The 10,698-nt window shown below is 40.0% G+C and overlaps 1 non-coding gene across 1 annotated transcript; it reads right to left on the bottom strand.

The window, feature by feature from the left end:
- Window positions 1–315: 315 nt before the first annotated feature.
- On the bottom strand, window positions 316–422 carry LOC141645503 (small nucleolar RNA R71). Its single transcript, XR_012544984.1, has one exon. It is a non-coding gene; the product is annotated as a small nucleolar RNA R71 (small nucleolar RNA).
- Between the last annotated feature and the right edge of the window lie 10,276 nt (window positions 423–10,698).

Genomic DNA, 10,698 nt, shown 5'->3' with positions numbered 1-10,698 from the left:
CCCACACCACAACACTTAACCGGAAATTTCATTGCCAAATCCGCATTTATCCAATTAGTCGAAAGAAGCCAATTTGGGGGGATGCCTAGTGAAGACCCTCACTCTCACATGGAGACTTTTTGTGACTATTGTGATGCAATTTCACAAACCGGTGTAACTCAAGACCAAATTCGATGGGTCTTATTTATTTTTTCTCTAATTGGCACCGCAAAACAATGGTTGAAAGGCCTTGATAAGGCTACTCTCATAATTGACTCTTGGAAGAAATTGGCTCTAGCTTTCTACAAAAAGTTCTACCCACCGGAAAAGACTAACATGCTAAGAGCTCAAATTACGGGCTTTAAGCAAAGAGATGAAGAATCCTTGTATGAAGCTTGGGAGCGATTCAAAGGAATTTGTCGCTCATGTCCTCATCATGGACTTAGCGAGTGGTTCTTGGTACAACAATTTTGGAATGGTCTTTATGAAGACTCAAGAAACATTCTCAACATGGGATCAAATGGTATATTCACCGAAGTTGACGATAATCAAACTTGGAACAAGATTGAGGAAATGGCGGTCCATAATTCACAATATAGTAGAACTCGCAAGGCTACTAGAGGAGGAAAGCATGAAGTGGACTCTATTACTCAATTGGGTGCTCAACTTAGTGCTCACATTGATACCATCAATTTGAAGTTCGAAAAAGCTATGGCTAGACTTGAAGAAGCCTCAAAATCACCAAAGCATCATGTTAATGCCATGACGGCATCTTCATCAATCCCAAGTGAGATATGTGAGAATTGTGGAACTTTGGGACATGACCAAAGTGAATGTAGGGGAACAAATGAACAAGTGAATGCTTTTCAAGCATACAAGAGTGGTACCCCTTATTCAAATTATTACAATGAAAACACCAAATTCCACCCAAATCTCTCATACAAAAGCCAAAATGTTCAAAACCCTCAACCAACATACACCCCACCTCCCATGAGAAACCAAAATCAAAGACCCTTTTACAACCAAAACCAAGGTTACCAAAATCAAACTCCATACAATCAAAAAAATGACCAAGGTTTTGATGTTCAAAAAGCGGTCCTCAAAATGCAAAAGAATCAACAAGAGTTTTTCACTCAAATGCAAAAGGATAGTCAAGCAAAGGAAATCACCATCAATAACATCCTAGCCAACACCAAAATGTTGGAAACCCAATTGACTCAACTAGCATCTTCAAGCTCACAAAGACAAAAGGGGCAATTACCACCTCAAAGTAACCCCCCGAGACATGAAACGGTTAGTGCCATTCACTTGAGGAGTGGTACGAGGTATGAAGCACCGAAGAAGAAAGTTGAGGATGAAGTGGTGGAAGCTAGTGACAAAGAAGAAGTTGTCCAAAACTCTAAGGATGGAGAACCATCAAAAGAAGAAGTTTCAAAGAAAAATGAAGACAAGGCCAAGGAGAAGGAACCCATTGTGATTAGACTTCCTTTTCCAAGTCGTCAAGCCAAGCCCAAATTTGATGACCAACTTGGAAAGTTTATGGAAATCGTGAAGAATTTGGAAGTTTCGATTCCTTTCACGGAATTAATCAATCACGTGCCGGCCTATGCAAAGTACATGAAAGACATCCTTACGAAAAAGAAGTCGATCCGGAAGCTTGAGACTATAGCCTTCACTAAGGTGAGTAGTGCAATCCTTCAAGGGAGTTCACCTCCGAAACTTAAAGATCCGGGAAGCTTCTCAATACCGTGTACCATTGGCGACACAACGATGAACAAAGCCCTATGTGATCTAGGGGCTAGTGTGAGCGTTATGTCGTATTCGGTAAGTAAAAGGTTAGGGATGGGAGAGCTTAAATGTACCAATATCACACTCTAAATGGCCGATAGATCGATGAAGACACCATTAGGGATATGGGAAGATGTTCCCGTAAGAGTTGGGAAATTTTTCATCCCGGTGGACTTTGTCATTGTTGACATGGAAGAAGACTCCAATATTCCAATCATTCTAGGTAGACCTTTCTTGCACACCGCGGGCGCGGTAATAGATGTGAAGCATGGAGAGCTCACTCTAGAAGTGGGAGATGAGAGCATAACTTTCAATCTCGACAAGACCATGAGAGCTCCCCGTTTGCATGAACCATGTTTTATGGTTGATCATTATAGCCGGAAGGATGATAGGAATAAGTCGGAATTCCAATTGAAAAAGAAAGTTGATGATGCTCCATCAAAAGAGCAAGTGGATTGCAACAAAGAGAGCTTGAAAAGCTCACCCATGACAAGTGAAGAAGAGGATGGCCTCATTGGCCAAGAGAAGAAAGGAGGAGAGTTGTCTCTATCAACTCAAGAGATTTTTAATGATCAAGTAGACGAAGTTTGTGGTCTTTGGGACGATGAGTTTGAAGGGATTTTCAATCCCTACATTGGTAATGCTATCGATCAAGACCAACATGAAGGACAACAAGTGCAAAGATCTATTGAGGATCTTTATCATGATAATGAACAAGCTTTTGACTACTTCTTCAAGGTGTTGAGTAACATCAACAACACCTTGGACATGCCCCCATGACATCTCTCTAAGGATGAGAGTTTGGTGGAGTCCTCTCCAAACCACCATTTTTAAATATTTCTAACTCCCTAACTTGCATTTTAATTCTTACATTGCATTTTTGTCATTCTTGGATTTTTACGCCTTGATCAAGATATTCATCATTTTTGAGAGAAGTGAGGGAGGGACTAATGATTTTATTGATGTGTAGTGCTTTAACTTAGTGTGGGGATAGCAATTTCCTAGGCTATTCATGCCTTTGTAGTGCCCCTACAATGAAGAACATGGGATTTGAAGAATGAAAATGACACGGGGTATGCAAGTGCATGGATGGTCCTGAATCCGGGTAGACTAGGTGGAATCCGAGCGTCTTCTGGGTAATCCGCTCGTCTTATAGGAATCCGAGTGTCCCAGCTGAAAAGACGCTCGTCTGAAAAAATCCCCTCGTCTTTGCAGAAAGACGCTCGTCTTTTTGCCAGTACAGATTAAGCAAAGTTCCTGTAAGAGAATCCGCTCGTTTTAAGGGAAAGCCGCTCGTCCTGAATTGCAGAATCCGCTCGTCTTCACTGAAAGACGCTCGTCTTTAGGAGAGTTTTCCTGAAGCCAAATTGAGCAGAATCCGAGCGCCCCGAAGGGAATCCGCTCGTCTTCCCCTGCAGTTTTGAATTTTTCGGGTGTTTTAAATACCCCTTCCCACATTCATTTCATTCATTCATTCATTCAAACACTACCCATAAACCCCAAAACCCTCATCCTCTCCATCACCAAAAACAAAATTTCCTCAACCAAATTCAACAAAATCAAATCCAAACTTCCTTACAACAACAATTAATCACTCCTTTTGCAACAATAATCAATCCAAGCACCAAAGTCTTCAACCTTTGAGTCGATTTTTGAAATACAAAGACAAATCCTTTCATCTTAAATCGATTTGGGTATAATTAGAAATTGAAGATTTTCAATCTCTTTTTGGTATAATCAACAATGGCAAGAACAAAAGGAACAACAAAGGCACTCAAGGCAAAGACACTTTCGAAAAGGCAACAAAGCCTTCAAGCAAAGAAAGCTTCAATGGCTATGGTGGTTTCTAATACAAACTTGGAAGTTCAACAACAACAAGATCCTCCATTGGAAGCAACAACAACAACAACAACAACTCCGGAAATCGTTCAATTACCCAACTATCCAGAGGTAATTTTCATTTATAACTCCCATAGGGATACATTTGCCAAGTATGCTAAGAAAGCCATTTTGCCCACCAAATTCATATGTGAAGATGCCTTGAACAAATTGGGTGTCCTTGAACACACAAAAGCCTTCTTTGAAGCCATGGGGTTGGGAAAATTGTTCATTACAAGAGAATTGACATACCCCTCCCTTACCTTGGAATTCTTAAGTTCATTAAAAGTGACTAAGGTAGAGACTAGAGAATACATCGAGTTTCGTCTTGCCAATGTGAATTGACGCATCACCTTTGATGTTTTGAGTAAAGCATTAGGCCTTAGTGATACACCATATTATCATAAGATGCCCGAAAAGTATGACCCCGCTCCTCTTTGGGAGGCGATTTCCGGGAAGAAATTTGTGAGCTTTCATGCGTGTCGCGCTCTATTAGTCCACCATCCGGGCATTAGAGTATGGCACAAGGTCATCGGGAACACTATAATTGCAAGAAAAGGCACTAATCACTTTACAAAGCTCGATTGTGTTCTACTTGAGTCAGCCTTAAATGTCGGAAGGGAATTCACTAAGCCTTACAATGCTCTAAGGCTTTTGATGGAAAGATGGCTTAATGTTGATTGTGGCATGGAAGGCACCGCTCATATTGTAAATGGAGGTCTAGTTACTCTCTTGGCCAAGCACTTTGACGTAAATTTCAACAAAGATAACACCTATGTGGCGATCAAAGGGGGTCATCTCATTGACATGGACGCCATGATTTACAAGTACAAGTGGGTCAAGCATAACTCTCTTGACACCAACTATGGGTGGCTAACCAATGATGCTAGATCTTTCACTTTGCCTTCCAAGATATGCCGGTTGAGTGCTCATTGAACAAACTACCTTCTTCCACTCTCCAAGGGCGCCGAGTACATCATCTGTCAACAAAGGGGCGAAATTGAAGAGCCCTCCTCCTCCATTGTCACACCACCCTATCCATTCAAATATCAAGAGTTCAAACCTAAAGATGTTGAAGTGGGCAATGACTACATGACTCTACTTATGCAAGAGATGCATAAACAAGCTTACAATGATCGAGTAGATGCATACTTGGCCCAATATCCACCCCTCCTTCATTTAGCTAGGCAAGGACTAATTGATCCTTCATGTCCTTTGCCTAGTTGGGCGGATAGGGAAGTATTCTTTCCAAGTACATCTAGGGGTGAAAGACCGGGTAAAGATGAGAATGTTGATGATGAGGGTGTTGATGAAGAGGTAGATGAAGAAGAAGAAAAGGGTAATGAAGATGATGAAGGAAGTGAGCAAGGAAATGGAAGTGAAGAATATGAGAGCGGAGATGAGTCCGCTTCTATGGAGGAAAATGATGACAATGATGATATGGTGGAGGACTAGCAAACTTTGGAGGCTCCTACCCTCTTGAGGTTTGTCTACTTCCTTCTTTGTTTTCTTTATTTTTATCTTGATCATAGTTTGGAGAGTCCTAGCAACACGAGGACTAACACCTAGGCCCCATTAAGGTGTTCTTTTATTGTTCCCATTTAAAAAATCCAAAATGACAATATATAGTTTCATGCATTGCATCTTGTGTGCATGAACTACCCCAAAATTTAAGACATTAGAAATAATGTCTATCTCGGTTTGGGGAAGTACATGCATACGCAACAGGAGGTAATCTAAATTACGCTCTCCGTCATAAACAAAAACCCATGCATCATGTAGTGTAGATTAGTATAGCTTGCATTTTGTATAGAAATCATGCATCATACTTGCATAATTTCCTATCACATTGGCCATTGAGGACAATGCCCATATTAGTGTGGGGATGAAAAATTCTAACTTAACTTTTATTCAAAAATCCAAAAAAATCCAAAATTTCGAAAAAATAAAAAAAAAATTGAAAAAATTGAAAATCCAAAATCAAGTTCATTTCCTTTGTAGTGTAGACTTGTATATATTATGTTTGTCTATCCTTGTTCACATTGATCGACTACACCACATCCGAGACATGAGGATATTGAAGACCGCAAGGTATGATCTTTCCAATCTCCTTTTTCCTCTTTATGTTAATGGCTACGTGGCTTTATTTTGATTGATGCGGTATAAACAATGTGAATTTAGGACTTGCATTTAGATTATATGGCATATTAGTTGGTAGAATCATTTGCATTAGGATGTATATATGTTAGTTGCATCATGGCATATGCATGTAGTTTGCATGTTAGAAAATTTTGCGAAACCGTCTACTTGGGAAGCTTGACAAGTGTACATAGGCCCTAGTAGATGCTTTTTCTTCTTAAGACTTCGCTTGTTAGAATACTTGTAAAACACCATAGGATGTGTCATGCTAGTATCCTTTGACCCATGGATTAAGGCCTAGTCAAGAGTACCTTGTGGTGTGATAACTCCATGGCTACCGTTTATTCCAAGGTGACCCTTGAAACCATGCATCCATCATCCATGTTCTACCACATTTTTGTCGTCAAAGGGAATGGGCACAAAAAGAAATTGATTTGAGTCAATGAAATGAAAAGTGAAAGAAAGTTTGCAAATTGCATCAAATGAAAAGAGGAGCAAAAATAGACTCCTAAAGTTTCAAATATAAGGCACCCTCACTACATATGGGGTGACTTTGAAAATGTTCAAAAAGAAATGCAAAAAGTTGAAAGTTGTCAAGTATTGAAATGCCAAAAATCAAAAGAAATGGCAAAAGAAAGTGTTCTCAAATGTTATATGCCACAAGAAATGGGGGGGGGGGGGGGGAACAACAACAAAGCAAACTCCCAAATGAAACTCAAATACTATCGATCCCTTTATCCATCGTATCCATTTTTGTGCATGATAGAGAGGGGACGACCCTTCTTCCTGTCTAGGCAAGAGGGGGAATTCCGCGATCCTCCAGTGTTTCTAACACCATAGGGAGTCTACTCTTGTTAAAAGCATTTAACGATTGAGGACAAAGGTACCCTAGCTTGACACAACTTGGAGGTGATTTATTGGTATCCTTCTAGGCTTAGTAGTTTGAAGAAATTGCATCTATGAAGGATTGTGTACCCTTGAATTGCTTCCCTTGTAGATAATTTCCGCCACATAGATGAGGAAAGTGGCTATTATTTTGTAGATTCATCCATTACTTGATTCTATGTGCTTTAATGCATGGATGTGTCACCATTTTGGCAAGACCCACCTTGCCTTGCAAGAAGGCATCCTACCTCATGGTTGTCTTGTTGTGAGTTGAAGGGGCGGAGTGAGACCCGCTAATTGTCTCATATCGGCTATGCTATTAGTTTAGTTTAAATAACGGTCCTAGTCTTTGTCACCTCTTTACTCGGGACGAGCAAAGGTTCGGTTTGGGGATATTTGATGTGACCATTATTTGAGCATATTTAGTCCCCGAATTAGCCTTGTTCCCATGCTTTTTAGTGCATATTTGGGTCATTTATTGTCTTTATTCCTTTGTTTTGCATATTCTTTGAGGTTTTGATCCCTTGGTAGGAAAGGAGTGCAAACCTTGCATTTTCATGGCAAAATGGAGCTAAATTGATTGAATTCAATGACCAAGCATCAAAGAGAAGACAAGACTAGAAGGCCTTTGTACATATTGTAGTAGATGGGCAATGATGAGAAAAGATCCTTGCATCCCCGAGGAAATCATCAACGATTGTATGAAGAGAAAGGAAGAAAAGAAGAAAGGAAGAAGCTGATCTACAATCCGAGCGGATTGCCCATAATCCGCCCGTCCAAGACAAGCAATCCGAGCGTCTTCCTCAGAAGTCCGCTCGTCCAAAACCACCACAATCCGCCCGTCCACCCCACGAATCCGCTCGTCCAACAAGAAGACAATCCACCCGTCCCGTGCCCTGGACGCTCGGATTGTGTGACAGCTAATCCGTCTTCTACTTGTTCTATGAAGGATGCGCATACCTCGGGAAAGACTAGCAAAAAGGAGACTCGCATATTTTTATGAGAGGAGCGATACCTCAAGGACTTAATCGTCATTTAAGCCCTTAGTAAACCCTAATTTGTGTACCTAATCTCCACTATAAATACCCCATTAGTCTAATTAGATTATCACGTTCTTCTTAGAAATCTCTAGTGTAGTTTATATCAATCTAATCTCTCTTTAATCTTGTAATCAACTTTTAATCAAGTCTTAATACAAATCTCATTTCCTTAATCTCTCTTTTGTTCATCTTTCATTTTGGGTAATTGAAGATTATTTGGGTTTTTATTGGGAGATTGACAACCTTTCAATCAATCATCAAGTACTTCTATTATTCTTTGCTTTATTATTGGAATCATTAGTAGGTATAATTCTCTTAATCCCTTTTTAATTATTGTTAATCATCTTCATTTATTCATCATGTTTTACTTTGTTGGTATGATTGACAACCTTGCTAGCATGTTCAACATGATAATGAGTGAGTAGTTTCCTTAGCTAGAGTTAATGGGTAATTAGAGGAAACCAACATGGGGGATGATTCATGCTTAAATTAATATGTTTTCATAGTTTATTTTCTTGCTTGTTGTGATCTCAACTTATGCACATGTTATGTTTGATGAAATGCGAGCCTATGAATCCTTGCATTTTTTACCCATCACCTATCTTTTCAATGATACTTGTAAGACATAAACCAACTCGAGTCTCATTAGACCATGCATATAGTTGAGTAAGGAAGATTAAGTCGACTTGTAGGTGTTGTAAAATCTAATCGATTCGGCTCCGGGACCCAAACTTTCCTAGGATTGTAAGATATAAACCAACTCGATCCATCACAACAATAATTGCTTGCTTATAATTTGAGAATATATTTGTATGATCAATTCCCATGAATCCCCTATAACCCCATGACACCCTAGTGCCTTTTATCAATTGTTTATACCCCTTTTTAATCATCTTGCTTGTTTACTTTCATTGCTATTTAGTTTAGTGATCTTCTATTCAAACCCCAAATTGTGACACCCCTAGACACCGCTAGTTGCAATTGAAAATCTCATCTCAATTCCCGTCCCTTGGGATCCGACCTTTACTTGCCTCTTTACTAATAGTAGAGTTGTTTGTGGAGTTATAAATATTGTTTTGGTCTAGGTGCTCCTAACGACAAGTACCGAAAACTAAACCTCCCAAGGGAGTCCGACCACTAATCAACAATTCGGCAAATTTGCCGAAATCCTGAGAAGCTTGCAGGTCACTGTGCCATTCGCCAAACTGCTGACATAGGTACCCTCTTACCTTGAATTTATGAAATAAATTTTATCGCGTAAGAGGCATATTAATGATCATGAGACGGTAACTTTGACCGAGGTAGGGACGGCCTTAGTTCAGAATAAGTTACCTCCCAAACAGTCAGACCCGGGTAGTTTTTCAATTCCGTGTCATATTGGTACCCACTTGATTGATAACGCGTTATGCGATCTTGGCGCTAGCGTGAGTGTCTTACCGTTGTCTCTGGCTAAGAGACTTGGTTTGAAAAAGTTTAATTGCACAAACATGACTGTTTAGATGGCCGACCGTAGCATATCACGGCCACTAGGTGTAATAGAAGACATACCTGTTAAGACCGGGAGGTTCTTTATTCCAGTTGACTTTGTTGTACTTGACATCCCCGAAGATGCCCATACCCCTATTATTTTAGGGAGACCATTTTTGTTTACTGCCCGTGCAGTAATAGACGTCGGGGGCAAGACATTGACTTTTAAGGTTGGGGACGAGGAGCTGATATTCCATCAGTCTAAGTTCCGGAGGGCTCCCATGCAAGCTCAACCTTGCAATGCCCTCTCTTCTGTTAACCCTATTATTGACACTCCAAATGAAAATTTGGAGCATTGTGCTGCTATTGTGACCCCTCCGCCTCAGGTTGAGAGCAAAAAGGAGGAAAGTTCGTCTGTTTTCCTTGCTGCAGGTACAGATGAAAATAATACAGGAGCTGTCAAAGGGCATTGTGCAATTAATGTCAGTCAAGGTGGGAGTGACAATGGTAAAGCCGGTGAGAAAGGATCAAGGGTGAGAAAAGTTCGCGCATATGTGGATGTCAACTATTCTCCTCCTAATGATTCAAGTTCAAGCTCATGGAAACTGAAGAGGACAATAAATGTTGCTGAGATGACGTCCTCCAGTCAGGAGCCCTCCAAGAGGCTACTGAATTGCCTTGGGAAGTGAGCGGGGAAATGCCCCGTGTACCAATTTGTAAAAACAATTTTTAAATTTTTCGTTGAACTTTATTTATTGCTTTTAATTAGGACAATTAGAATTTAGACATTTTTTAGCGTAGATTAGAGACTATAGACTGTTAATTTGCGTATTTGGTATTTTGGGATACTTTTGCGAGTGTTTCTATGCACGTTTGGGGAATTTTACGCAATTTCAGAGGAAGAATGACGAATTCAAGAGCTTACATGAGGAAAAGAGCTCGATTGAGTACTTTTTGTACTCGATCGAGTGAAATGTGTTCGATCGAGTGATTACATTTTAGTCGATCGAGGAAAGCAAAAATGGGGAGTTCTCGATCGAGTAAATTTTTACTCGATCGAGTAGATGGATCCATAAAGTCCTCGATCGAGCAGTTCTAAACCACCCGATCGAGTGAAATAGGAAATGACACGCAGGGAGTTTTCTTTAACTTCCTTATTTTTGTTTCTTATTTCATTTTACCCCAAAAATTTTCGACACCCTTTCTATTTTGCGACAAAAACACCCCAAATTCCCCATATTTCTTGCCCATTTGCCAAATCCGTCACCTACATTTTGTTACCTGCTAATTAATCGTCAAAAGCCCTCTACTTTCCCTCTGATTTTCGCTATTTTACTCGATCTATTGGGGATTTAAGGGTTTGCGGTTTTTCGATCAAAAAAATGCCATTTCTGCTTGTTGTTTGTCGATTAATTGCAATTTTTAGGTTCATTCTCATCAAGTAAGTGTCTCCTACACCTCTTTGCATTTTAATTTCACTAATTTCGCATTTTTATGAGGTGAATTAGGATTAGGGTTCGAA

Source organism: Silene latifolia, chromosome 2 (assembly GCF_048544455.1).
Source record: "Silene latifolia isolate original U9 population chromosome 2, ASM4854445v1, whole genome shotgun sequence".
Lineage (NCBI taxonomy): Eukaryota > Viridiplantae > Streptophyta > Magnoliopsida > Caryophyllales > Caryophyllaceae > Silene > Silene latifolia.
Note: the sequence above shows the minus strand (reverse complement) of the source record. Positions and strands in the feature narration are given on the sequence as shown.